General features: G+C 36.2%; 1 protein-coding gene and 1 pseudogene across 4 annotated transcripts in view; one reads left to right on the top strand and one right to left on the bottom strand.

Annotated features, from left to right (window-relative positions):
* The window catches only part of POC1A (POC1 centriolar protein A), a 197,258-nt gene that overhangs the window by 128,578 nt on the left and 42,582 nt on the right, over nucleotides 1-26,098 (top strand). The gene's annotated exons all lie outside the window — the stretch shown is intronic.
* Nucleotides 19,684-20,314, bottom strand: LOC103101563 (homologous-pairing protein 2 homolog; annotated as a pseudogene).

Genomic DNA, 26,098 nt, shown 5'->3' on the forward strand with positions numbered 1-26,098 from the left:
AGAGCAGGAACAAGTGTCATCTGAAAACTCTGTTGTTCATTAATTGAGTCATAGTTCCAGAGTGGAGAGCAATGGTTGTGGTCACAAGGGAGCTCCTGTATAAGGAGCAAAGAACAAGTTCCAGAAACAGAACTGTGTAGTTCTGAATCCAAGAGCTGAGGGAGGATTTAGATTTAACCTTTAGTCCCATGTGAAAGCCCCTCAGTGGAATAAACCAGGGGAGGAGATCAAAACCAAAGGGGAGTTCAAGGTAGCTTTGAACCTACAGATCTTTCTAGTGGACTAATAGTGACTGGGACCAATAGCAATCTATAGAATCTCAGCCACACGCAAGGCAAACCCAAACAAGGGCAGAAAGTGGCAGTTCCAGATGGGCAGCGAACAGATCTTACCTATCTCACACCACATTGGAAACTTACAGGTATTCATTTTGAATTGTAAAATCAGAGGAACATAAAAGTCCTCCTCAGAGATGAACAGAGCCTAGCACTAACAAAGTTCAAAGTCAAGAAATAGGCTGGAAAAATGAGCAGATTAAAAAAGAACCTGATCATTAAAAGCTACTGTGGTGACTGGAAAGCCCAACATATAAAGACAGAAGATAGTGACTTGAAAAAGTCTCAAGGAGTAGTGCAGATTAGATACAAACCCAGCAAGAATTTCTAGGAGAGTTAAAGCAAAAGATAGAAAAAGAGAAAAAAAATTAACAATCAAATAAAAGTGGTAGAAGAAAAATTTAGATAAAATGAGGGCTGTGCAAGAAAATTAAGAAAAGAGAATTAACAGCTTGGCAAAAGAGGGCATCAAAAAGTATTGAAGAAAATAACTTCTTAAAAATCAACCTTGAAGAGAAACAGGAAAAAAAATCAGTATTGATGATAAAAGAGGTACACATTCTCACTGAAGAAAATAACTCCTCAAAGATTAGAATTGGCCAAGTAGAACCTTATGGCTACATGAGACATCAAGAAACAAACAGTCAAAAGACTAAAAGAAAAGAAAAGAAAAGAAAATGTGAAATATTTCATAAGGAGAACAATTGACCTGGAAAATAGATAAACAAAATGTAATTTAAGAACATTGGACTCCTTGAAAATCATGAATTAAAAAAATAACCAAGATGTTATATTTCAAGAAATTTAAAGGAAAACTCATATGTTATAGTACCAGAAGGCAAGATAGTAATTAAATGAATCTATTAGTCACCTCCTGAAAAAAAAATTCCCAAATGAAAACTCCTAGGAATATTATAACCAAAATCCAGATTTCCTAGGTTAAAGAATATTGCAAACATCTAGAAAGAAAGCTTTATGAATGGGTAAAAACATTTAGAGATGTAAGATGGTATCAGCAAGTCAAGACAATGAACATGTGCTAATTGACAAGACTTGGCAGCCAATTAAATATTGAGGGAAGAGAGAGAGTAGAGAAACTAATAACCAGAACTTCTTATGGATGATTTTGACTGTATGAACTTAGGTGACTAGCCAGAATGGCAAGGTTGTGGTGTTTTCAACAGAAATAGTTGAAGGAGGAGGTTTCAGAATGAGTTTTATTTCATACATATTGAATCTGGGAAGCCTCATATATAAATATAGATTTGGAAATCATCTGTGAAGAGATAATTTTTCCTGTCACTTTTCCAGAATTTGTTCTCTGTTGATAATGTGATCAGGAAATCATTGAAATATGACATCATACCAGGAATCCAAAGATCTCCATGAAACATTTAGGAAGTTTAGAGACAAAAGAAACTCGAGGCTGATAGAATGACTTTTAGTGAGTGCCAATTGTGCAAGTACCTGTCACTTTCAGGCATATGTAGTTCAACTTCATAAAGTCAGATTTTTATAAAGACTTTTCATTAAAGAAGAGCATTGAGAAGCTAATTATCTGCAGATGGTAGATAAAGATGTTCAGGCACCCTGGCCTGCATAACCTATGTGGACTGATCCCGGCTGAGGATACAAAGACATAAAGAACTTTCAAGCTTTGATTTTCTTCGAGTTGGATTAAATCTTAGGTAGTCACTTGATTTTTCCTCCAAGTCCAAGAGGGTTAGATTAAAAAACAAAAAGCAACAACAAAACTGGATTATGTAGTCAAGGTTGAAGGCCCAAACTCATTCTGAACCTTATTTTGAACCTAGCTTTAGGTTTGAAGGGGGAAAAAAATACCCTGTGAATTATAAAGAAGAGGAGGATGCTCTTTCTTTGTTCTGGTTACTAGGAAGAAACACAGGGCTCCTGGCAGTAGGCTTAGAACTCAGAATGATAGTTCAGACTGAATTATTTCTGCCTAGGATAGAAGTGCTCAGACTGAGTTAGCTCTAGGGTTCTTCCAGTCCACAAGTATTTATTAAGCTTCTATTATGTCCCAGGGATTAAGTGCCAATATAACAGGGAAGACAAAAACAACACTTTCTTTATCTTTTTTAATATTTCTTTTTAACTCTTTTTTAAAAATGTGAATTACAAAATCTCTCCCTCCCACCCACCCTCTTCCTCAACCACTGAGAGAGCAAGCAAAGTGTTATCAATTATACAGTTACATATTTTTATATTTCCTAATAAGAATATAGAAGGGAAGAAAATTATACTTCAAATGTGTACTCAGAGTGCAAGAATTCTCCCTCTGGAGGTGGATAGTGTTTTTTCATTATGAGTTCTTTGTAATTATCTTAGATCATTGTATTGATCAAAGTAGTCAAATCTTTCACTGTTGATCATCATTACAACATTGCTGTTACTTATGCACAATGATCTCCTGGCTCTTCTTACTTCACTTTGCATTGGCTCATTTAAGTCTTGCCATATTTTTTCTGAAACCACCAACACAGAAGGTAAATAAATCTTTACCTTCTGTGTTGGAGTCGATACTGTGTTTTGGCTCCAAGGCAGAAGAGTGGTAAGGGCTAGGCAATGGGGGTCAAGTGACTTGCCCAGGGTCACACAGCTGGGAAGTGTCTGAGGTCAGATTTGAACCTAGGACCTCCCATCTCTAGGCCTGGCTCTCAATCCAACCATGTCATTTTTTATAGCATAGTACTTTGCCATCCTAATCTTATGCTACAGTTTGCTCAACTGTTCCCCAGTTGAGGAGCATCTCCTCAATTTCTAACTCTTTACCATCACAAAAAACTGTTATAAATATTTTTGTAAACATAGGTCCTTTTCCTTTAAAAAAAGTTTTTTTTTTTAATGCAGACCTTTTAGAGGTATTGCCAAATGAAAAGGTATGCAGTTTTATAGGCCTTTGGGCATAGTTCCAAATAGTTCCCCAGTGATTTTAGTAGCTCATAATTCTACCAACAGTTTAATAGTTTACCCATTTTTGCTCAGCTCCTCCAGGATTTGCCATTTCTGATAGGTGATTTAGAGCATTTTTCCTATTGATATTGTTACTCTTATCATTTTCAGTCATGTTTGACTTTCCAGCACCCCATTGGGGGTTATTTTGACAAAGCTGGAGTGGTTTGCCATTTCCTTCTTAGTCATTTTACAGATAAGGAAAATGAGGCAAATAGGGTTCAGTGACTTGTCCAGAGTCACAGCTTGGAAGTATCTGAGGACAGATTTGAATTCATGAAGATCAGTCTTTCTAACTCTAGACCCAATACTTTATCCAGTGTACCACATGGCTGCATGTATACATGTATACATTGAATTCTTCTTCTGGAAAGATTTATATCCTTTGACTATATATTAATTAGGAAATGGTTCTTATTTTTATAAATTTGGCTCAATTCCCTATGTATTTGAGAAACAAGGCCTTTATCAGAGAAACTCGTCTCTGGGCCTGGCTCTATCGACTCAGGCACCCAGCTGTCCCTGGTAACTGGCATCCCTCCCTCCCCACCTCTCTTTTTGTTCCTCCCTCCCTCCCTTCCTCCCTCCCTTCCTCCCTTCCTCCCTTCCTCCCTTCCTCCCTTCCTCCCTTCCTCCCTCCCTTCCTTCCTTCCTTCCTTCCTTCCTTCCTTCCTTCCTTCCTTCCTTCCTTCCTTCCTTCCTTCCTTCCTTCCTTCCTTCCTTCCTTCCTTCCTTCCTTCCTTCCTTCCTTCCTTCCTTCCTTCCTTCCTTCCTTCCTTCCTTCCTTCCTTCCTTCCTTCCTTCCTTCCTTCCTTCCTTCCTTTCTTCCTTCCTTCCTTCCTTTTTTTCCTTCTTCTCATTTTCCTACCTAGTTCTCTACCCCAAAAATAAGAACCAGAACTTCTTATGGGCAATAAGAGTTGCTAGTCAAACTAGCAAAAAGTGCCCTATAATCTCTTTCTGACCGATTATCTGCCCCTTTCATCATCTTTGGGCTCAGATTTCCCCAAACTGTTGCTGTTGTGACCACATCTGAGACCCACTGCTAGTGTTGTTTCTATATGTGTGTGCCAAGCCTCTGCTGCCAACATCTCTGGTTGTCTTAGACTGGAAAAATGCCTCACTTATACCTTTTGTTGTCTCTGCCTCTCCAAAATGATTGGGTCTGTTATTTTGAACATGTTTGGTGGGTAATTTGGGAAGAGTTCAGTTGAGTTGCTGCTTGTCCTCTACCATTTTGGTTCTGCCTGCCAAGGAGCTTGTTTTCCAGATGGAGGAGCTGACATGTAAATAATGAGCTACATCCAAAATATATACAGAATTGGTGAGAAATAATCTTATAGAGGGAAACAGTAGTAGCTGGGAATGGTAGCAATGGTGGAGAGGACAACTGGGAAAGGTCTTCTTTAGAAAATTAGTTTTGAGCTAAGTCATAAAGGGATCCAGAGAAAACTGAGAGGCAAGGGTAAGGGACAAAAATATTCTGGGCCTGGGAGCTACCCAGGCAATACAAAAGGGCATACAGGTAGGAGATTGAATTGATGACATTCTTGAGTGGATTGGAGGGGGCAAATCAATATAAGAAGAGTAGAAAGGTAAGAAGGTTCCCAGTGATGAAGAACTTTAGATGCCAAACAGGAATTCTTATTTGATTCTGGAGGTAACTAGGAACCACTGAAGTTTATGGAAAAGGAGGGTGACATAATACAACCTATACTCTAGAAAAATCACCTTGGCAAGGAATGCAGGATAGGTTGAAATAGTAAGTGTCCTTTTTTTAAGAATATTTTTCCATGCTGACATGATTCATGACCCTCTCCCCCATTTTCTCCTCCCCCCCCCCAAAGCTGAAAAGCAATTCCACTGAGTTATACATGTATCATTGTTCAAAACCTATTTCCGTGTTATTCATATTTGCAATAGAGTGATCTTTTAATATCAAAACCCTAATCACATTCCTATCATACTATGTGGTTAATCATATATTTTTCTAATGCATTTCTGGTTCCACAGTTCTTTCTCTGGATGTGGATAGTATTCTTTCTCCTAAGTTCCTCTGGATTGTCCTGAGTCATCACATTGCTGCTAGTAGAGAAGTCCATGACATTCAGTTGTGCCACAGTGTATACATCTCTCTGTATAAAGTTCTCCTGGTCCTGCTCCTTTCAATCTGCATCAATTCCTGGAGGTTGTTCAAGTTCACATGGAATTCCTCCAGTTCATTTTTAGCACAATAATGGAATAGTAAGTGTCTTGAGGTAGTGAACAGTTAAAAGGCTGTTGCAGTAGAGGGGATGAAAATCTGAACTAGAGTTCTTACTATTTGAATGGTATGAATTTTAGATTTACTCTACCTTTCTTAGTCTTTAGAATTTTAACAGCCAGGAATGTATACACCCCCACTTAAGGATTAAGTGTGGGGGAGGAAGGTCTATGACCCGCATGTGCTGGCAAGTGACAAATCAGAAACAACTGGCTAACCCTCTGTGCCGTTCAAAGCCAAGTTTAAGCCGCCATTGGTACATATAAGACACAAGAAGTGATGTAAAGAACTGCCATTATATTCACATCACTTCCTATGAGAGGGCCCTGGCTGTGGAACCTCAGACTTCTTCCCTTAGATAATCACTTGGTGAGTTATAAGGCTGACTCCCCTTTCCTTGGCTTTTCTGGAGACACCAGCCTCTGGAGAGGCTAATCTATTGGGACTCCCTTTCCCTTGGCTTTCTAGAGTCACTAGCCTCTGGAAAGACACCTCAGCTAAGACCTCTGAACTTCTGCCTGATTCAGACCAGGCCGGGGCAGCTATCCCTTTGTTCGTTCTCTCTCTCTCTCTCTCTCTCTCTCTCTCTCTCTCTCTCTCTCTCTCTCTCTCTCTCTCTCTCTCTCTCTCTCTCTGAGAGATATAGGAAAGAAGTGGAAGTTTAGATGACAAGATTTGTAACTGATTGGTATGTAGAGTAAGTGAAAGCAAGGAGTTGAGGAGGACACCATTGTTACAGGCCTGTGTGACTAGGAGGATGCTGGTACTTTTAACATTAATAGGAAAGTTTAGAAGGGTGAGGGGTGAGGAGGTTAAGGGTTAAGATGTGTTTGGAGAACATGTTCAATTTGAGATGTCTTTGAGACATCTAGTTCAAAATGTTTAAAAGGTCGTTTCTTTTGCTAGAAAGCAAAGGATATGAAAAATCAAGTTGAAATACAGCAGTGAAATCTACCAATAGAAAATGTAGTTTTGTGTATTTCCAAAAGGACAAATTTATCCTCAGTGAAAGCCAAAAAAAGAAAGGATACTCTGGGGCGAAAAATGTTAAAAGGTTGAAGAAATCCTATATTCCTGAGATAATCTGAAACAGAAGAGTCCAACTAATAGGAAATAAAAAGCTCATTTTACAGGGTCCATAGCAATATACAGGAAAAGGAGGTAGGGAGTAGAGAAAGGAAGGATTCAAAATACAGTCTCATTCTGGTACTGAAAACTTGATAAATATCTTTGAAAATCCTTGCTTTTTCACTTTTCATAGTACCAAAGAATTAGAAACCCAATAGATAACTTCCTGATCAGGGCACATAAATTGTGGCCCTGGAATGTCATGGAATATTACTATACTGCAAGAAACAATGAATCAAGAAGCATTTATTATACATTTGCCTGGTTGGGCATTGTGTTAAAACACTTCCTACCCTCAGGTAACTGACTTCCTTTTTTTTTTTAACCCTTACCTTCTGTCTTAGAGTTAAGACTCTTAATTAGTTCCAAGGCAGAGGAGTAGTAAGGGCTAGTCAATAGGGGTTAAGTGACTTTCCCAGGGTCACACAGTTAGGAAATGTCTTGAGTATAGTTTTGAACCCAGGACCTCCCTTCTCTGGGCCTGGCTCTCAATTCACTCAGGAACCCAGTTTCCCCCAGGTAACTGACATCCTTGTAGAAGAGACCACATATTGATGCAAAGTGAATATAAAATAGTTTAGGGAGAGGAGGAAGGCTCTCAGGGCTAGAAAAACCAAGAGAAAGTTGTAGAAGCTCTTTTGCAAGAAGACAGAGTTTCAAGTATGAAGAATCATGGAAGAAAAGCCTGAAACATCTTAAATGAACTGATACAGATTCAAATAAATGATGCACACAATGCCTGCAACATTATAAATGAAAAGAACAAAAGGCAGAAGCTGAATTCTGGGTAATCCCAACCAAACTTGACCAACTTGGAGAAAATCAATCAGCCCTTCTTACTTATGTTCCTCTTGTGTGCCACTTCCCTGGCCACTGAGATACAAATGCAAAAGTAGACCTTTCTGTCAAGGAGCTCTCATCCTCGTATGGAAGCCAGGTAACTCCACAGTGCACAGATCACCTGTACTATGTCAGGAGGACCTGATTTTAAATTCAGCCTCTGACACTTATCTGTGTCCCTGGGTAAGGTACTTTACCCTGTTCTACTCACCTCTAAAATGGGGATAATTAGGACTTCCGGGTAAACATGGTAGCAGTGTAGACCCAGGACTATCTCTCCTCACCATCTACCAATATAGACCACCTCTAAAGGACAAAAAAACCAAATTCCTATGAATGAATGGAGGGACTCTACAGTAGCGTACAACATTGAAGGTATGTGGGATTTGGGCATTTCCACAGTATAAGGGGGTGAAATAGCTTCGACTAAAACACAAGCTGATCAACCTTCCCCCACCCCACCTACGAAGCCAGTGCGCTAGAATCAGTGAGTGAGTGAGGGGCACCTTTAGAGCAAGTGAGGGGCACCTCTGGGTCCTTGGAAGCTGACTAAAACCACCAAAGACCTACCCCTGAGAGCAGCCAAACCTGAGACCCCAGCAGACTAAAGAGCACAGAGCTTGGGTGCCTGTTTGATGATAGCACAAAGAAGGGTAGTAAACAGTAGAAACTGCAGAGACTTGAGAAGTGGCCTCAGGCAAAACTATGCTCCTTAGCTCCATACACAGAGAGCCTGCCCTCCTCACTCAGACTTCTGACTGGAAAGGGAAGGAAAAGCCACCATAGTGATGGGAAACAATGCCTAGGAAAAGCAACTTCTCAGCATGAAGAAAAACAAGAAGGCATTGACCCTGCTTAGCAGGGGAGGACATATAAATAAATGCACCCAAGCTTTCCCCCCCCAAAAAAATTGGAAATTGGCCACAAGCTCTTGAAGAATTTAAATAAGAGCTTCTCAGAAAGATGGAAGGATTTTGGCAAGAAAAGTGGTAAATGGTTCAAAAAGAAAACAGTTTAAAGGACAGGAACTCCCAATTGGAGAAACAGCTGGAAGCCACGGAAAGCAGGATAGACCAAACCAAAAAGGGAAATCAAAAGATTATAGCGGAAAACCATTCCTTAAAGACCAGAATTAGGCAATTGGAAGCCAATAAATCAAAGTCAAAAGACTGACAAAATAGAAGAAAACATAAAACACCTCCCTCACAAGATGATAGATCAGGAAAACTGGTCTCAAAGAAACAATTTTAGAATCATAGGCCTACCTGAAAACCTGGAAACAAACAGAAACCTGGACACCATACTACAAGAAATTATCCAAGAAAACTGCCCTGAGGTTTCTGCAACAAGAGGACAAAATAGACATTGAAAGAGTCCATAGATCACCCGCTACACTAAATCCTCAAAAGACAACCCCCAGGAATGTAATTACAGAATTCAAAAGCTTCCAAGTTAAGGGGAAATTTTACAAGAAACCAAAAAGTGACAATTCAGATATCAAGGAGTACCAATCAGGATTACACAAGATATGGCAACTTCCACACTAAAGGACCACAAGCCTTGGTATATAATATTTAGAAAGGCAAGAAAATTGGGTCTTTGACCAAGGATCACCTACCCATCAACACTGACTATATACTTCCAGGGTGGGAAATATGAGCATTCAACAAAATGGAAGATTCCCAAGTATTTGTAAAGAAAAGACCAGAACTAAGTGGAAAGTTTGCTATCCAAACACAAAAATCAAGAGAAACATGAAAAGGTAAATAAGAAAGATAGGGAAAAGGGGAAAAAATTATTTTAATTTACAATTTCTTCTTTAAGGGCTTCAATAAGATCAAATTGTTTATATTAATATATGGAAAATGTTATTTGTAATTCTCAAAATTATATTCACTATTATAGTAATCAGAAGCATCATTCACAGGTAGAGATTGAGGTAATAAGTGGTATAAGATGATATGCAAAAAAAGAAAAAGGGAGGGGGGAATAGAAGATGGCACCAAGAGAAACTTGAAGGAATAAGATAAATAGGATATCACACAAAGAGGCACATGGGAAGGGGAGGGGAAGAATACTATTATAAGAAGGAGAGGAAGAGAGTGCTAATTGGTAATACTTTACTCTCAGTGAAATCAGTTCTGAGAGGTAAGAGCATCTAGATCTAGTGGGATATTGAATTCTATCTTACCCTACGGGGAAAGTGAGAAGAGATAAACTAAGGTGGGGAGTGCTACAAAAATGGAGGGGGAAAGAAGGGGTAGGGACCCCTAACAGACCCTAAAAAAATAAGGGAACAAAAAGGGAGAGGGCAGAAAGGGGGAAGCATAATATGGGTGGGGATTAGGGGGACTGATTAAAAGCAAACCACTGGTTTAAAAGGATATAGTGAAGAAGAAAGGGCCAAACTAGGAGAGGATATCAAAATGTTGGGGAATACACAACTGACAATTATAACTTTGAACATGAATGGAATAAACTCACCTATAAAACGAAAGCAAATAGTAGAGTGGATTAGAAACCAAAATCCTACCATTTATTGTGTACAAGAAACACACATGAGGTGGGTAGACACTCACAGGGTTAGAATTAAAGGTTGGAATAAAATCTATTGGGTCTCAACTGAGAAAAAGAAGGCAGGAGTTGCAATCGTGATATCTGAAAAAGCCAAAGTAAAAATAGATCTGATTAAAAGAGATAGAGAATGTAATTACATTCTGATAAAAGGTAGTATAGACAACAAGGAAATATCAGTACTCAACATGTATGCACCAAATGGTATAGCATCTAAATTTCAATTTTTTAAAAAATTTTATTGAATTAAATGATTTAGAATATTTTTCCATGGTTACAAGACTAATGTTCTTTACCTCCCCTCACCCCACCTCCTTCCCATATCTGATGCACAAATCCACTGGGTTTAACATGTGTCACTGATCAAGTCCCATTTCCATATTATTGATATTTGTACTAGGGTGATCATTTAGAGTCTATATCCCCAATCATATCCCCACCAACCAATGTGATCAAGCAGTTGTTTTTCTTCTGTGTTTCTGCTCCCACAGTTCTTTCTCTGGATGTGGATAGTGTTCTTTCTCATAATAAGTCCTTCCGAATTGTTCTCAATCATAGCATTTCTGCTATTAGAGAAGTCCATTACATTTGATTGTGCCACACTGTATCAGTCTCTGGGTACAATGTTCTCCTGGTTCTGCTCCTTTTACTCTGCATCAATTCCTGGAGGTCATTCCAGTCCACGTGGATTTCTTCCAGTTCATCATTCCTTTGAGCACAATAGTATTCCATTCTCATCAGATACCACAATTTGTTCAGCCATTCCCCAATTGGAGGACATCCCCACATTTTCCAGTATTTTTGCCATGACAAAGAGCACAGCTATGAATATTCTTGTACAAGTCTTCTCCAATATTATCTCTTTGGGGGTACAAATCCAGCAGTGCTATGGCTGGATCAAAGGTCAGGCAGTCTTTTAGTGCCCATTGGGCATAGTTCCAAATTTCCTTCCAGAATGGTTGAATCAGTTCACAACTCCACCAGCAATGCATTAATGTCCCAATTTTGCCACATCCCCTCCAACATTCATTACTCTCCTTTGCTGTCATGTTAGCCAATCTGCTGGGTGTGAGGTGATACCTCAGAGTTGTTTGGATTTGCATTTCTCTGATTATAAGAGATTTAGAACATTTTTTCATGTGCTTATTAATAGTTTTGATTTCTTTATCTGAAAATTGCCTTTTCATATTCCTTGCCCATTTATTGATTGGGGAATGGCTGGATTTTTTGTATAATTGATTTAGTTCCTTATACATTTGAGTGATTAGACCTTTGTCAGAGGTTTTTGTTCTAAAGATTGTTTCCCGATTTGTTAGTTCCCTTCTAATTTTGTTTGAATTGGTTTTGTTTGTACAAAAACCTTTTAATTTAATGTAATCAAAATTATTTATTTTACATTTTTGTAGTTTTTTCAATTCTTGCTTGGTCTTAAAATCTTTCCTTTCCCAAAGATCTGACAAGTATACTATTATGTGTTATTATGTGTTCACATAGTTTACTCATTGTTTCCTTCTTTGTGTTCAGGTCATTTACCTATTCAGAGGTGTAGAGTATGAGGTGTTGATCTAAACCTAATCTCTCTCATACTGTTTTCCAATTTTCCCAGCAGTTTTTATCAAACCTGGGATCTCTGGGTTTATCATAGACTGTCTTACTGAGGTCACTTACCCCAAGTCTATTCCACTGATCCTCCCTTCTGTCTCTTAGTCCATACCATATGGTTTTGATGATCATTGCTTTATAGTACAGTTTAAGATCTGGTACTGCTAGGTCCCCTTCCCTCTTGGGGAAATGAAGAAAATGACAATGATGAGATGTCCTTACAAAGTCTATGGGATGCAATCAAAGCAGTACTTAGGGGGAAATTTATATCCTTGAGTTCATATATTATCAAATTAGGGAGGGCAGAGATCAATGAATTGGACATGCAAATCAAAAAACTTGAAAATGACCTAATTAAAAACCCCCAGTTGAAAACTAAATTAGAGATCCTAAAAATTAAAGGAGAAATTAATAATATTGAAAGTGAAAGAACCATTTAATTAATAAATAAGAGTAGAAGCTGGTATTTTGAAAAAAATAAAATAGACAAAGTACTAGTCAATTTCATTTAAAAAAGGAAAGAAGAAAACCAAATCAACAGTTTCAAAGATGAAAAAGGGAGACCTCACCTCTAATTAATAGGAAATTAAGGCAATCATTAAAAACTATTTTGCCCAATTATATGGCAACAAATATTGCAATCTAGGTGATATGGATGAATATTTACAAAAATATAAATTGTCTAGATTAACAGAAGAAGAAATAGAATACTTAAATAATCCCATGCCAGAAAAAGAAATTGAACAAGCCATCAAAGAACTCCCTAAGAAAAAATCTCCAGGGCCTGATGGATTCACCAGTGAATTCTATCAAACATTCAAAGAACAGCTAATCATAATAATATACAAACTATTTGACATAATAAGCAAAGAAGGAGTTCTACCAAATTCCTTTTATGACACAAATATAGTACTGATTCCAAAGACAGGAAGGTCAAAAACAGAACAATAATACTATAGACCAATCTCCTTAATGAACATAGATGCAAAAATCTTAAATAGAATACTAGCAAAAAGACTCCAGGAATTGATCACAAGGGTTATTCATTATGATCAGGTGGGATTTATACCAGGAATGCAAGGATGGTTCAAAATTAGGAAAATCATCCACATAATTGACCATATCAACAAGCAAAGAACAAAAATCACATGATTATCTCAATAGATGCAGAAAAAGCCTTTGACAAAATAAACTCATTTTTATTGAAAACACTAGAAAGTTTAGAAATAGAAGGGCCTTTCCTAAAAATAATAAACAGTATGTATCTAAAACCATCAGCAAGCATCATCTGCAATGGGGATAAATTAGAAGCATTCCCAATAAGATCAGGAATGGAACAAGGATGCCCATTATCACCTCTATTATTTAACATTGTACTAAAAACACTAGCTGTAGCAATTGGAGAAGAGAAAGAAATTAAAGTTATTAAAATAGGCAATGAGGAGACCAAACTATCACTCTTTGAGGATGATATGATGGTCTACTTAAAGAATCCTAGAGAATTAACTAAAAAGCTATTGGAAATAATCAACAACTTTAGCAAAGTTGCAGGATACATAATAAACCCACATAAGTCATCAGTATTTCAATATAATAATATATAATATATAACACACCTCAGCAGCAAGAACTAGAGAAATTCCATTTAAAATCACCCTAGACAATATAAAATACTTAGGAATCTATCTGCCAAGACAAACATAGGAACTATATACACACAATTACAAAACACTTTCCACACAATTAAAACTAGATCTAAATAATTGGAAAGAGCTAAAAGGAATAATAAAGTGGAGGAATTTCATGGAGACTGGAACAACCTTCAGGAAGTGATGCAGAGCGAAAGGAGCAGAACCAGGAAAACATTGTACACAGAGACTGATACACTGTGGTACAATCGAAGGTAATGGGCTTCTCCATTAGTGTCAATGCAGTGTCCCTGAACAATCTGCAGGGATCTAAAAAACACTATCCACAAGCGGAGGATAAACTGTGGGAGTAAAAACACCGATGAAAAGCAACTGCTTGACTACAGGGGTGGAGGGGATATGACTGAGGAGAGACTCTAAATGAACACTCTAATGCAAATACCAACAACAGGGAAATGGGTTCAAATCAAGAACACATGTGATACCCAGTGGAATCGTGCATCGGCTATGGGGGGGGGGGGGGAGGAGAAAAGAAAATGATCTTTGTGTTTGGAAATGACCAAATAAAATAGTGTTAAAAAAGAAAAGAAAAGAAAAAAGAAAAGAAAAAATAATTGGAAAGACATTAATTGCTAATGGGTTGGACAAGCTAACATAATAAAAATGACAATCCTACCCAAACTTATGTATTTATTTAGTTCCATACACATTGAACTACCAAGAAACTTTTTTTACTGAATTAGGAAAATCCATAACAAAGTTCATTTGGAAGAACAAAAGATCAATGATATCCAGGGAAATAATGAAAAAAAAATGTGAAGGAAGGTGGCAAGATCTCAAATTATACTATAAAGCAGTGCTCATCAAAACAATATAGTATGGGCTAAGAGACAGAAGGGAGGATCAGTGGAATAGACTTGGGGTAAGTGAACTCAGCAAGACAATCTATGATAAACCCAAAGATCCCAGCTTTTGGGACAAAAACCCACTATTTGACAAAAACTGCTACGAAAACTGGAAGACAATATGGGAGAAATTGGGTTTGGATCAACATATCACACCCTACACCAATATAAATTCAGAATGGGTGAATGACTTGAATATAAAGAAGGAAACTATAAGTAAATTAGGTGAACACAGAATAGTATACTTGTCAGATCTTTGGGAAAGGAAATATTTTAAGACCAAGCAAGAGTTGAAAAAAACTATAAAATGTAAAATAAATAATTTTGATTGCATTAAATTAAAAAGCTTTTGTTCAAACAAAACCAATGCAACCAAAATAAGGGAGTCAGCAAATTGGAAAAAAATGTTCATAACAAATACCTCTGATAAAGGTCTAATTACTTAAATTTATAAAGAGCTAAATCAACTGTACAAAAAAATCCAGCCATTCCCCAATTGATAAATGGGCAAGGGATATGAATAGGCAATTTTCAGATAAAGCAATCAAAACTATTAATAAGCACATGAAAAAATGTTCTAAATCTCTTATAATCAGAGAAATGCAAATCCAAACAACTCTGAGGTATCACCTCACACCGAGCAGATTGGCTAACATGATTGCAAAGGAAAGTAATGAATGCTGGAGGGGATGTGGCAAAGTCGGGACATTAATGCATTGCTGGTGGAGTTGTGAATTGATCCAACCAATCTTGAGGGCAATTTGGAACTATGTCCAAAGGGTGCTAAAAATCTTTCTGCCCTTTGATCCAGTCATACCACTACCGGGTTTATACCCCAAAAAGATAAGGAGGAAAAACACTTGTAAAAGAATATTCATAGCTGTGCTCTTTGTAGTGGTAAAAAATTGGGTAATGAGGGGAATGCCCTCCAACTGGGGAATGGCTGAACAAATTGTGGTATATGTTGGTGATGAAATACTATTGTGCTCAAAGGAATAATGAACTGGAGGAATTCCATGTGAACTGGAACGACCTCCAGAAACTGATGCAGAGTGAAAGGAGCAGAACCAGGAGAACATTGTACCCAGAGACTGATAAACTGTGTTACAAATCAAATATAATGGATTTCTCTACTAGCAGATATGCAATGATCGAGAACAATTAGGAGGGACTTATTATGAGAAGGAACACTATCCACATCCAGAGAAAGAACTGTGGGAGCAGAAACACAGAAGAAAAACAACTGCTTGATCACATTGGTTGGTGGGGATATAATTGGGGATGTAGACTCTAAACCGTCACCCTAATGCAAATATCAATAATATGGAAATGGGACTTGATCAGTGACACATGTTAAACCCAGTGGAGTTGTGCATCAGATATAGGAAGGGAGTGGGGTGAGGGGAGGGAAAGAACATTAGTCTTGTAACCATGGAAAAATATTCCAAATCATTTAATTCAATAAAAAAATTTTTAAATAGAAATTTGGATGCTATGCCATTTGGTGCATATATGTCGAGTACTGATATTTCCTCATTGTCTATACTGCTTTTTATCAGAATGTAATTACATTCCTTATCTCTTTTAACTAGATTTATTTTTATTTTTGCTTTGTCAGATACCATGATTGCGACTCCTGCCTTCTTTTTATCAGTTGAAGCCCAATAGATTTGGCTCCATCCTCTTACTTTCACCCTATGCATATTTATCTTCCTCATGTGTTTCTTGCAAACAGCATGTGGTAGGGTTTTGGATTCTAATCCACTCTGCTATTCGCTTGCGTTTTATGGGTGAGTTCATTCCATTCACATTCAAGGTTATGATTACTAGCTGTGTAGAACTGTGGGAGCAGAAACACAGAAGTAAAACAACTGCTTGATCACATGGGTCAATGGGGATATAGATTCTAAGTGATCACCCTAGTGCAAACATTAAGAATATGGAAATAGATTTTGATCAAAGACACATATAAAACCCAGTGAAATGGTGCATCTGCTATAGAAGAGGGTGGGAGGAAAGTGAGGGAAATAACATGACTCTTGTAACCAAGGAAAAGTGTTCTAAATTGACTAAATCAAAATTTTAAAAATTAAAAAAAATTTTTTTAATGGGGATAATTAATAGTACCTATCTTCCAGGGTTGTTGTGAGGATTAAATGAGATAATAATTGTAAAGCACTCTGCACAGTGCCAGGCACATAGTAAGCATAATATAAATGTTAGATAACAGTATTATTCTATCAGCAGAGACAGTATGCCCATATTAAAAAAGCACCTGCAAAATATAGGGTTAGGGACTGAACATATAATTTCATTAGCATAGGAAATGATTTTTACTCTCTTAGGGCCTCCTCCCAATTCTTCTGAATTTTTCCTATCAGAATTTCAGAGATGAAAGCGTCTCAGGGGTTATCTAGCCCAGCTCATAATTGTACCATAATTTCCCTCTATGATATCCTAGACAAGAAGTAGTCATCACACTCTGCTGATCTTGTAGGAACTCAACATCTCACAAGATGCAGCTGGTCCCTCTGGTATTGCTATCAGGGGGTTTGCCTCTTTGCAACTAATATCCATTACTCTTGGTTCTGTCTTCTATAGCCAAATAAAAAAACAGATTTTCCAGCCATCAAATAGTTGAAGCCTTATTTGCATGTGCCACTTTCACCCCTACTAGTCTACTCCTTCCCTCTCTTTAAAAAGAACTGTACTGTATTTTAGCATTCGTTTTAAAAAATTCTTAGTTCTAAATTATTGTCCTTCCAGCCCCTCTCCCATCCACTGAGAAGTCAAACAATGTGATATTAATTATACATGAGAAGTAATACAAAACATATTTCCTTACTAGCCATGTTGCAAAAAGAAAGAAAGAAAGAAAAAGTAAGTGAAAAAAAGTATATAACAGTATATACTCAGAGTTTATCAGTTCTCTGTAGGTTTACAAAATTTTTCATCTTGAATCCTTTGGAAATTGTCTTGTATTGTTGTATTGATTAAAGGACCTAAGTCTTTCTGTTTTTAAATTAGATTAATTAATTTATTTAAATTATTTTATTTTATTTTTCCAATTACATGTAAAAATAGTTTTCAAGATTTTTAAAAAGAATTTTGAGTCTTTAAATTTCTTCCCCCTGTGCTGAGATGGTAAACAATCTGATACCGATTTTACATGTACATCATGTAAAACATTTTTCCAAATTAATCTTTTTGTAGAAGGAAATGTGAACAATGAAAAATTAAAATTAACAATCCATGTAATCAAAATTAATTGATTTTACTTCCTGTAATCCTCTCTCTCTTGTTGGATTATAAAGGTTTTCCTACAGATCTACCAATCTGACATAAAAATTTCAGTTTTCTTCCAATTTGCCTTTTTTAATATTTAATTTTTATTTTTCTCAGTTACATGTAAACAAAATTTTAATGTCTTTTCAACTGTTGAATTCCAAATTCACTCTTTCCTCCCCGTACCTTAAGAAGCCACACAATTTAATTTCTTTTTTTTTTTCAACTGTAAAACGAGGGTTAACCTCTGAGGTCTCTTCCACTTCTTTTTTTTTCTTTTTAATCTCTTCATTTCCTTTTTAAATTTTCGTTTATTTATTCATTTTTGAATTAGTTTATATAGTCTATTTAGAACATTTTTCCTTGGTTACAAGAATCCCATTATTTCCCTCCCTCTTCTCCCCCTCACCTTCCCGCAGCTATTGCACAATTTCATTGGATATTACATGTGTCCTTGATCAGAACCCATTTCCGTGTTGTTGGTGATTGCATTAGGATGTTCATTTAGAGTCTACATCCCCAGCTATATCCCCTTGATCCATGTATTCAAGAAGTTGTTTTTCCTCTGTGTTTCTCCTCCCACAGACTGCCCTCTGAATGTGGATAATGTTTTTTCTTGTAGATTCCTCCAAGTTGTTCAGGATCACTACATTGCCACTAATGGAGAATTCCATTACGTTTGATTGTGCCACAGCGTACAATCTCTGTGTACAATGTTCTCCTGGTTCTGCTCCTTTTGCTCTGCATCAACTTCTGGAGGTCATTCCAGTTCCCATGGAATTCCTCCACTTTATTATTCCTTTGAGCACAATCACACAATTTAATTTCTAAACTATACTTGTGCAGTGATGCAAAACATATCTTCATTTTAGTCATGTTGCAAAAAGAAAACTCAGGACATAAAAAAAATGGTAAAGTGAAAAAGTATGTTTTAATTTGTATGCAGATGCCATTATTTCTTTTTCTGAAAGTGGATGGCATATTTTTTTATCATAAGTCCTTTGAAATTATTTTGGATCTCTATTGCTAAGAAAAATTAAATTATTCATAGTTGATTATCATACAGAATTGCTATTTCTTTGTACAAGGTTCTTCTGGTTCTATGCATTTCACTTTTTATCACTTCATTTAGTCTTTTCAGGTTTTTCATCTTGCTCATCATTTCTTATGGCACAATAGTATTCCATCATGGTCATATACCACAACTTGTCTTGCTATTTCTTAATTGATGAGCATCCCTTCAATTTCCAATTCTTTGTCTACACACACACACACACACACACACACACACACACAACACAACCCTGCTATAAATATTTTTGTGTATTTTCCTTTTTCTTTGATCTTTTAGGGATGCAGACCTAGTAGCAATTTTGCTGGGTCAAAAGAGATACATAGTCTTATATAACCTTTTGGACATAGTTCAAAATTGCTCTCCAGAATAATTGTGTCAGTTTGCAATTCTACCAAAAGTGCATTAATATCCCAAATTTCTCCACATGCATTCCAACATTTGTCATTTTCCTTTTATCCAAACTGATAGATGTGAAGTGATATCTCAGAATTGTTTTAAATTGCATTTCTCAGTAGTGATTTAGAGCATTTTATATGACTTTTTAATTTATGACATTTATTTCAATGGAATTTTTTTAAAGCTTAAAATTGTATTTAAAAACTTTTTTTTTAATCAGCCAGGTTTTGTGGTACTTCAGTCCCACTTGCCCTCTTTTCATACAAAGTTGATTAGGGATCATCTCCATTCTTCTGTTTACTTTTTACTTACCATCAAGATTTCTATCAAAAATGAGCCAGGGGAGAAAGTGGAGAAACTGCTATCTCAGATATAGAGAACCATAGTTTTTTTTTTCAGACTTAGATATGGAAGATTCTACCATCCTATGGAAACTAAATATTTTTATATCAAATTGTAATTGCAATAAATTTTGCTAAATGATTAAGTCCAAATTTGTTCTCAATTAAGTCAAATCCACTAAACTGATGATTCCTCGGTACTAGTCTAGTCCCTTTCCTCCTCTAGCCAAAAGGACTCCTGGAAGTGCCAAAAACAAAACCAGTACCATGAGTTGGGGAAGCTCCTCTGCTTCTCCAGTGTTATGTGGAGAGGTACCTCAGGGATCTGGAAGGGTGATGTGATCTTTATCCATCTCTATTTCAACTTCTTCAAAAAATTGCTTCTTACTCTTAGGGTAACCCTCTAGGATTGCATCAAACGGTTCAGTTGCCATCCTCTTCCGCTTCCTCTATTCTCTGTGGTATTTCTACCTCTCCTGATACACCTTTTCTTTTTCTTTTGGAGTCACATGTTTGGTAGCTACTTTGATTTTACTCAGCATTTCTGTGTAACTGGCACATCCTTTTTTTAACTCTTCAATTTCCTTACGGATTTCTGGTGTAGTCAGGGAGCTAGTTAGTTCTTCAGCTCAACTTCCATGGACAGTTTGGACTTTGGAAGTGAGAGACAGAATTTTATCATCAAGGCCTTTTGAGATCTGTGTCACTCAGGGTATCAAATGCATCCTGGTCGGCAAAATAGATTTTCTGCTTGCCGTACACCTTCTCAATTTTGCGCTGCTGTGCCAGCTGCTCCAGGCCCTTCACCATGGCTGCTTTGCCGAACTCATGATCCTGTTGCAGGTTCCCAAACATATCTTGGGCACTGTAGGGTTGATTCTGCTCCTGCAGATAACTCAGGACAACCGCAGGGGCTGCAGCCAGCTCCGCATGGTTTTTACCTTTCATATATATGACTTTAGATAGCTCTGATTTCTTCTTTTGTTCATATCCTTTGACAATCATTTGGGGAATGACTTATATTCTTATAAATTTGACTAAATTTTATCTTTGAGAAATGATTTATCAAAGAAACTTGCTGAAAAAAATTGTTCCCATTTTCTTATTTCTCTTCTGATCTTCACAGCTTTGGTTTTGTTTGTGCAAAATTTTTTTGATTTAATGTAATCAAAAGTATCCTTTTTACATCCTTTCTGTCTCTTATTAATCATAAGTTCTCCCCTTATCCATAAATCTGACAGGCAAAATATTCATGCTCCTTTAATTTGCTTATATCACCCTTTACTTCTAAATCATTTTGACCTTATGGTGTGTATATGGTGTGAGATACTGGTCTAGTTTCTGCCAAATTGCTTTCCAATTTTTGTCAAATAGTGAGTTTCTGTCCCCAAAACTTGGATCCTTGTGTTGATAAAATACTAGATTACTATGATCATTTGGTATTGTATATTGTGTGCCTAATCTGTTCTACTAAACAACCATTTTAATTCTAGCCATTGCTAGGTTGATCACCACTTTGCAAAGTAGTTTGAAGTTTGGTACAGTTAAGCTATCTTTCACATTTTTTCCCTATTGATTCCCTTGATATTCTTTACCTTTTGTTCTTCCTTTTTCCCCCTATTCTTTCTAGCTCTATCTATTTTTATATTTGATCGGGATGGTGCCGAATAAATACGTTAATTTGGATAGGATTATTTTTATTGTTTTAGTTTAGCCTATTCATAAGTAATTATTATTTTTCCAGTTGTTTAAAACTATATTTATGTCAAAAGTGTTTTGTAATTGTGTTCATGTCGTTCCTGGGTTTGTAGTTACTTATAAATGGTGTTTTTCTCATTCTCTTGCTGCTGGACTTTGTTGTTAATATTTAGAAATGTTGATGTTATGTGGGTTTTTATCCTTCAACTTTGTTAAAATTATTTCATCTAGTTTTATGGTTGTTTCTCTAGAGTTCTCTAAATATACTATCATTATTTCATCATACCCTGTTTTTAATTCCTTCAGTTTCTTTTTTTCTCGTTTTATTGCTATAGCTAGCATTTCTAGCACAATACTGAATAGTAGTGGTGATGATAGATATCCTTGCTTTATCCCTGGTCTTATTAGAAAAGCTTCTAGGGGGCAGCTGGGTAGCTCAGTGGATTAAGAGCCAGTCCTAGAGACGGGAGGTCCTAGGTTCAAATCTGGCCTTAGCCACTTCCTAGCTGTGTGACCCTGGGCAAGTCACTTGACCCCCATTGCCTAACCCTTACCACTCTTCTGCCTTGGAGCCAATACACAGTATTGACTCCAAGACAGAAGGTAAGGGTTTTATTTAAAAAAAATAAATAAACCTTCTAGCTCATCTTCATTACAAATAATACTCTTGGTTTTAGATTAATACTACTTATTTTAAGAAAGGCTCCATTTATTCTTATGTTTTCTAGTGTTTTAAATAGGAATATATTGCATTTTATCAAAATATCTTTTCTACATCTTATTGAGATAAGCATATAATTTTTATTATTTTTGTTATTGATACAAATAGTTATACTAAAAGTTTTTCAAACATTGAACCAGCTCTGCATTCCTGGTAAATTCCACCTGGCCATAATGTACAACTTTTGTGATATATTTCTGTAATCTTGCTAGCTTTTTATTTAAAATTTCCACATCAATATTGTTTAGAGAAATTGGCCTATAGTTTTCTTTCTCTGTTTTTGTTCTTCCTGGTTTGAGTGTCAAGACTGTATTTGTGTCATAGAAGAATTTAGTTGAACTCCTTCTTTACTATTTTTTCAAATAAGTGATTTAATTGGAATTAATTGTTCTTTAAATGCTTGGCAGAATTCACTTGTAAATCCATCTGGTCTTGGGGATTTTTTCTTGGGGAGCTAATTTGTTGCTTGCTCAATTTCTTTTCCTAAAATAGGATTATTTAAGTATTCAATTTCCTCTTTTATTATGAGCAATTTATATTTTTGTAAATATTTATTCACTTCACTTAGCAAATAATTGGGCAAAATAGCTCAATTGTTCTAATTTTGTCTTCATTGATGGGGCATTCACCTTTTTTATATTGGTAATTTCGTTTTTTCTTTTTTAAATCAAATTAACCAATGATTTATCTTATTTTATTATTTTTTCCCATAAAACCATCTCCTGGTTTTATTTGTTAGTTCAATGGTTTTACTTTTAAAAAATCTTCCCTATTTTTCAGGATTTCTATTTTGATGTTTAATTGGGGATTAAAATTTTCCCCTGAGTTTTTTATTGTTGAATTCCCAATTCATTTTTTTTAATTGATAGGGGCATTTTGAAATATAAAATTTCCCATATGTACTCTTTTGGTCATATCTCATTGGATTATTTACCTTGCAATTAATTTTTTGTCTATACTTCCAAAGCTTTTTATTGTAATATCAAGGGGAACTTATTCACATTATTGAGTGTATTTTTTTATTGTGTTATGGTCTAAAAAGGGTACATTTAATGTTTCAGCTTTTCTTTATTTGTTTTTAAGGTTTTTAATCCTCTAATACGTGGTCAGTTACTGTGAAGATGCCACATAGAACTGAGCAAAGATATACTATACTATTCCTATTCATTTTTCTCCAAAGGTCTATAGTATCTAACTTTTCTAAAATCCTATTAATTTCCTTAACTATTTTATGGTTAGACTATTCTAGTACTGAGATCTACTTAGTATAGTTTTACCTTCTATAACTCATTTAACTTTTCCTTTAAGTATTTAGATGCTAAGACGTTTTGGTGCATATATATTTAGTATTACTATTACTTCATGGTACCTTTTAGCAAAATATTATGATCCTACTTTTTTTTTCTTCAGCTGAAACAATAGATTTTGTTCTAGCCTCTTGTTTTAATTCTATCTGTATCTTTCTGTTCCAAGTGTGTTTCTTATAAAAAATTTATTGATGGATTCTTCTGCTCTCTTCCCCCCTCTCCCAATACATCCCTCTTTATCACCCCTCCATTATGTTGTTTTGAGTTTATATCTGCATAATTGACTGGTAGCCATGCATTTTGTCTATGTGGCCTCCTTCTAAGTGCCCTAATAATGAGAAAGTTCTTAGGGGTTACATATATATCTTCTTTCTTTTTTGGAATATAAACAGTTTAACCATATTAAGACCGTTATGATTTCTCTTTCATGTTTATCTTTTATTCTTATTTTGAGTCTTATGTTTGATGACCAAATTTTCTGTTTAGTTCTGGTATTTTTACGCAAGAATGCTTGGAAAGTCCTTTATTTCATTAAATATTTATATCTTCTCCTCCCCTTCCTCCCCCTTCCCACCCTACCCTCCTTCCAGAATTCAACTTATGGAGTTATTTTAAACTTGTTTGGTGGGGAATGTTGGAAGAAGTCCATTGTAGTGCTTCCTCTACTCTGCCATCTTGGTTCTGTCTCCAGTTTTCTCTTCCTCATATTCAATATCTCCCAACCATTCGGCCAATCCTTATACTCAATTTTGCTGTTTAGGTTATTCTTGGTTGTAATCCTAGATCCTTTGCCTTCCAGAATATTCTATCCTAAATCTTCCACTCCTTTATCTTCGTAGATACCAGATAATAAATTTTATGTTATCCTGACTGTGGCTTTATAATATTTGAATGATTTTTTTCTCACTGCTTTCAGTATTTTCTTCTTAACTGGGGAGTTCTGTAATTTGACTAAATTCCTGAGAGTTTTCATTTTGGTATCTCTTAAAGGATATGATCAGAGGACTTCCATTTCTATTTTTGCTTTTTGGTCCTAAGATATCGGTGTCGTTTTCTTTGATAATTTCTTGAACGATAGTGGCTAAGGCTCATTTTTTTAAAAAAAATCAAAATTTTCAGGTTGTTTAATAATTCTCCTTAGCCTATTTTCCAGAAGTGATTTTTTCAATGCGACATTTCATATTTTCTTTTCCTTTTTTCATTCTTTCAACTTTGTTTTATTGTTTCTTGATATCAGCTTCCATTTGTCCAATTCTGATTTTTAAGGCATTGTTTTTTACTGAATTAGGAAAAAAACCATAACAAAGTTCATTTGGAAGAACAAAAGATATTGTTTTCTTCATTGACCTTTTATACCTGTTTTTTACCTTTTGGCCAGCTCTGTTTTTTAAAGTGTTGTTTCTTTCAAGGTTTTTTGGTGTGTTTCTTTTACCAAACTATTAATTCTCTTTTCCCAATTTTCTTACATTGCTCTCATTTCTTTTCCCAACTTTTCTTCCACTATTCTTATTTCATTTTTAAAAAATTTTCTTTAGTTCTTCCTATAATTCTTTTTGAGCGTGTGCCTAATCTGAATTTTTCTTTAAGTCTTTGATGTAGCTATTTTCATGTTGATATAATCTGCGTTTGTGTCTTGATCTTCTCTGTCACTATAGTAGATTTTTATGGTCACATTCCTTTTTTGTTATTTGCTTATTTTTCAACCCTATTTCTTGACTTTGACTTTTGTATTAAAATTGGGCTCTGTTCCCCTGGGGTAGGGTGGGAACTTTTTCACACTACTGTTTTCACATCTAGTTCTAGGGTCCTTTTCAATATTTTTGAGACACTGGGAACAGATGAGGCCACTGTTCTTCTGTGCTGTGATCCCTATCCAAGTAGGGGCCTTGCTCTCCTACAGCCACAAATACTAGTGCTTCTTTCTGCTCTGGAACTGTGACCAGGGTCCCTACTCCCTGGGAGCTGCAAACACTCCTCTCTTCCCTAGAGCTGTGATTAGAACTGTATATGGGAAATGGAGTCATCCAGTTGTACTTGGTCCTGCATTCAATGCCAGCACAGAAGTCCCCCATAATTCTGACTTGATTTATTTACCGTCTCTGGTCTGAGAGCCCCTGCTACTACTGCTGCTGTCACTGTTGTAGTAACCACCTCAACTAGTGTTGCTACTGCTTACACTCCAGGCCAGTATTTCCCCAATGTAACAGATCTCACTTTTCCAACCTCTTAAGTTGTCTTGGGGTAAAAAAAAAATGTTTAGCCTCATACTGTTGCCTTTGAAATGCTCTAGAATTCAACTTGTGAAGTTATTTTAAAGTTGTTTTGTGGGGAATGTTGGGAGAGTCCCATTGTAATGCTTCTTCTGTATCTTGGCTCCTTCCCAATCTTTTCTTCCTCAGATTCAGGAGCCCTCAACCATTCAGCCAATCCTTATATGATATGGCTGAGGGTTGTTTTCTGTTGGACTTGCTCCATCTTATCAACGTCCCTTTATCTATTCCAAACTTTATATTTCTATTTCTATTTGTATTTCTTCTAGCATCTCAGCAGTGTTCACAATCCATTCAGCACTTGATTGAATTAGTGAATGCAATGCAAACACAATGCTATGCTAGATGTGTTCAAACAAGAGAAGTATACAGTAAACTATGACTTCTCTCTTCAACACTATCACTTTTTAAAATGCTTTTTAAATTCATATTAGCCATCTATTAAACTCACAGGTCTTTTTGCACTAGAACTATTGTCTAGTTATGTCTCCCCTATTGTATAGTTTACAGCTCTTCTTATTTTTTAGCATATGTAGTATTTAATCTTTATCACTTTTGCATTTCATTTTCTTGGATTCAGCTCATCCTGGGTACCATAATGGTTAGAGTGCTGGAATTAGGAAGACCTGAGCTCAAATATGACCCCCAATACTTACTATATGATCCTGGGCAAGTCACTTCACCTCTGTCTACCTCAGTTTTCTTACCTATGAGGAAATTAGTAACCTCTCCCTCC

Source organism: Monodelphis domestica, chromosome 7 (assembly GCF_027887165.1).
Source record: "Monodelphis domestica isolate mMonDom1 chromosome 7, mMonDom1.pri, whole genome shotgun sequence".
Classification (NCBI taxonomy): Eukaryota; Metazoa; Chordata; class Mammalia; order Didelphimorphia; family Didelphidae; genus Monodelphis; species Monodelphis domestica.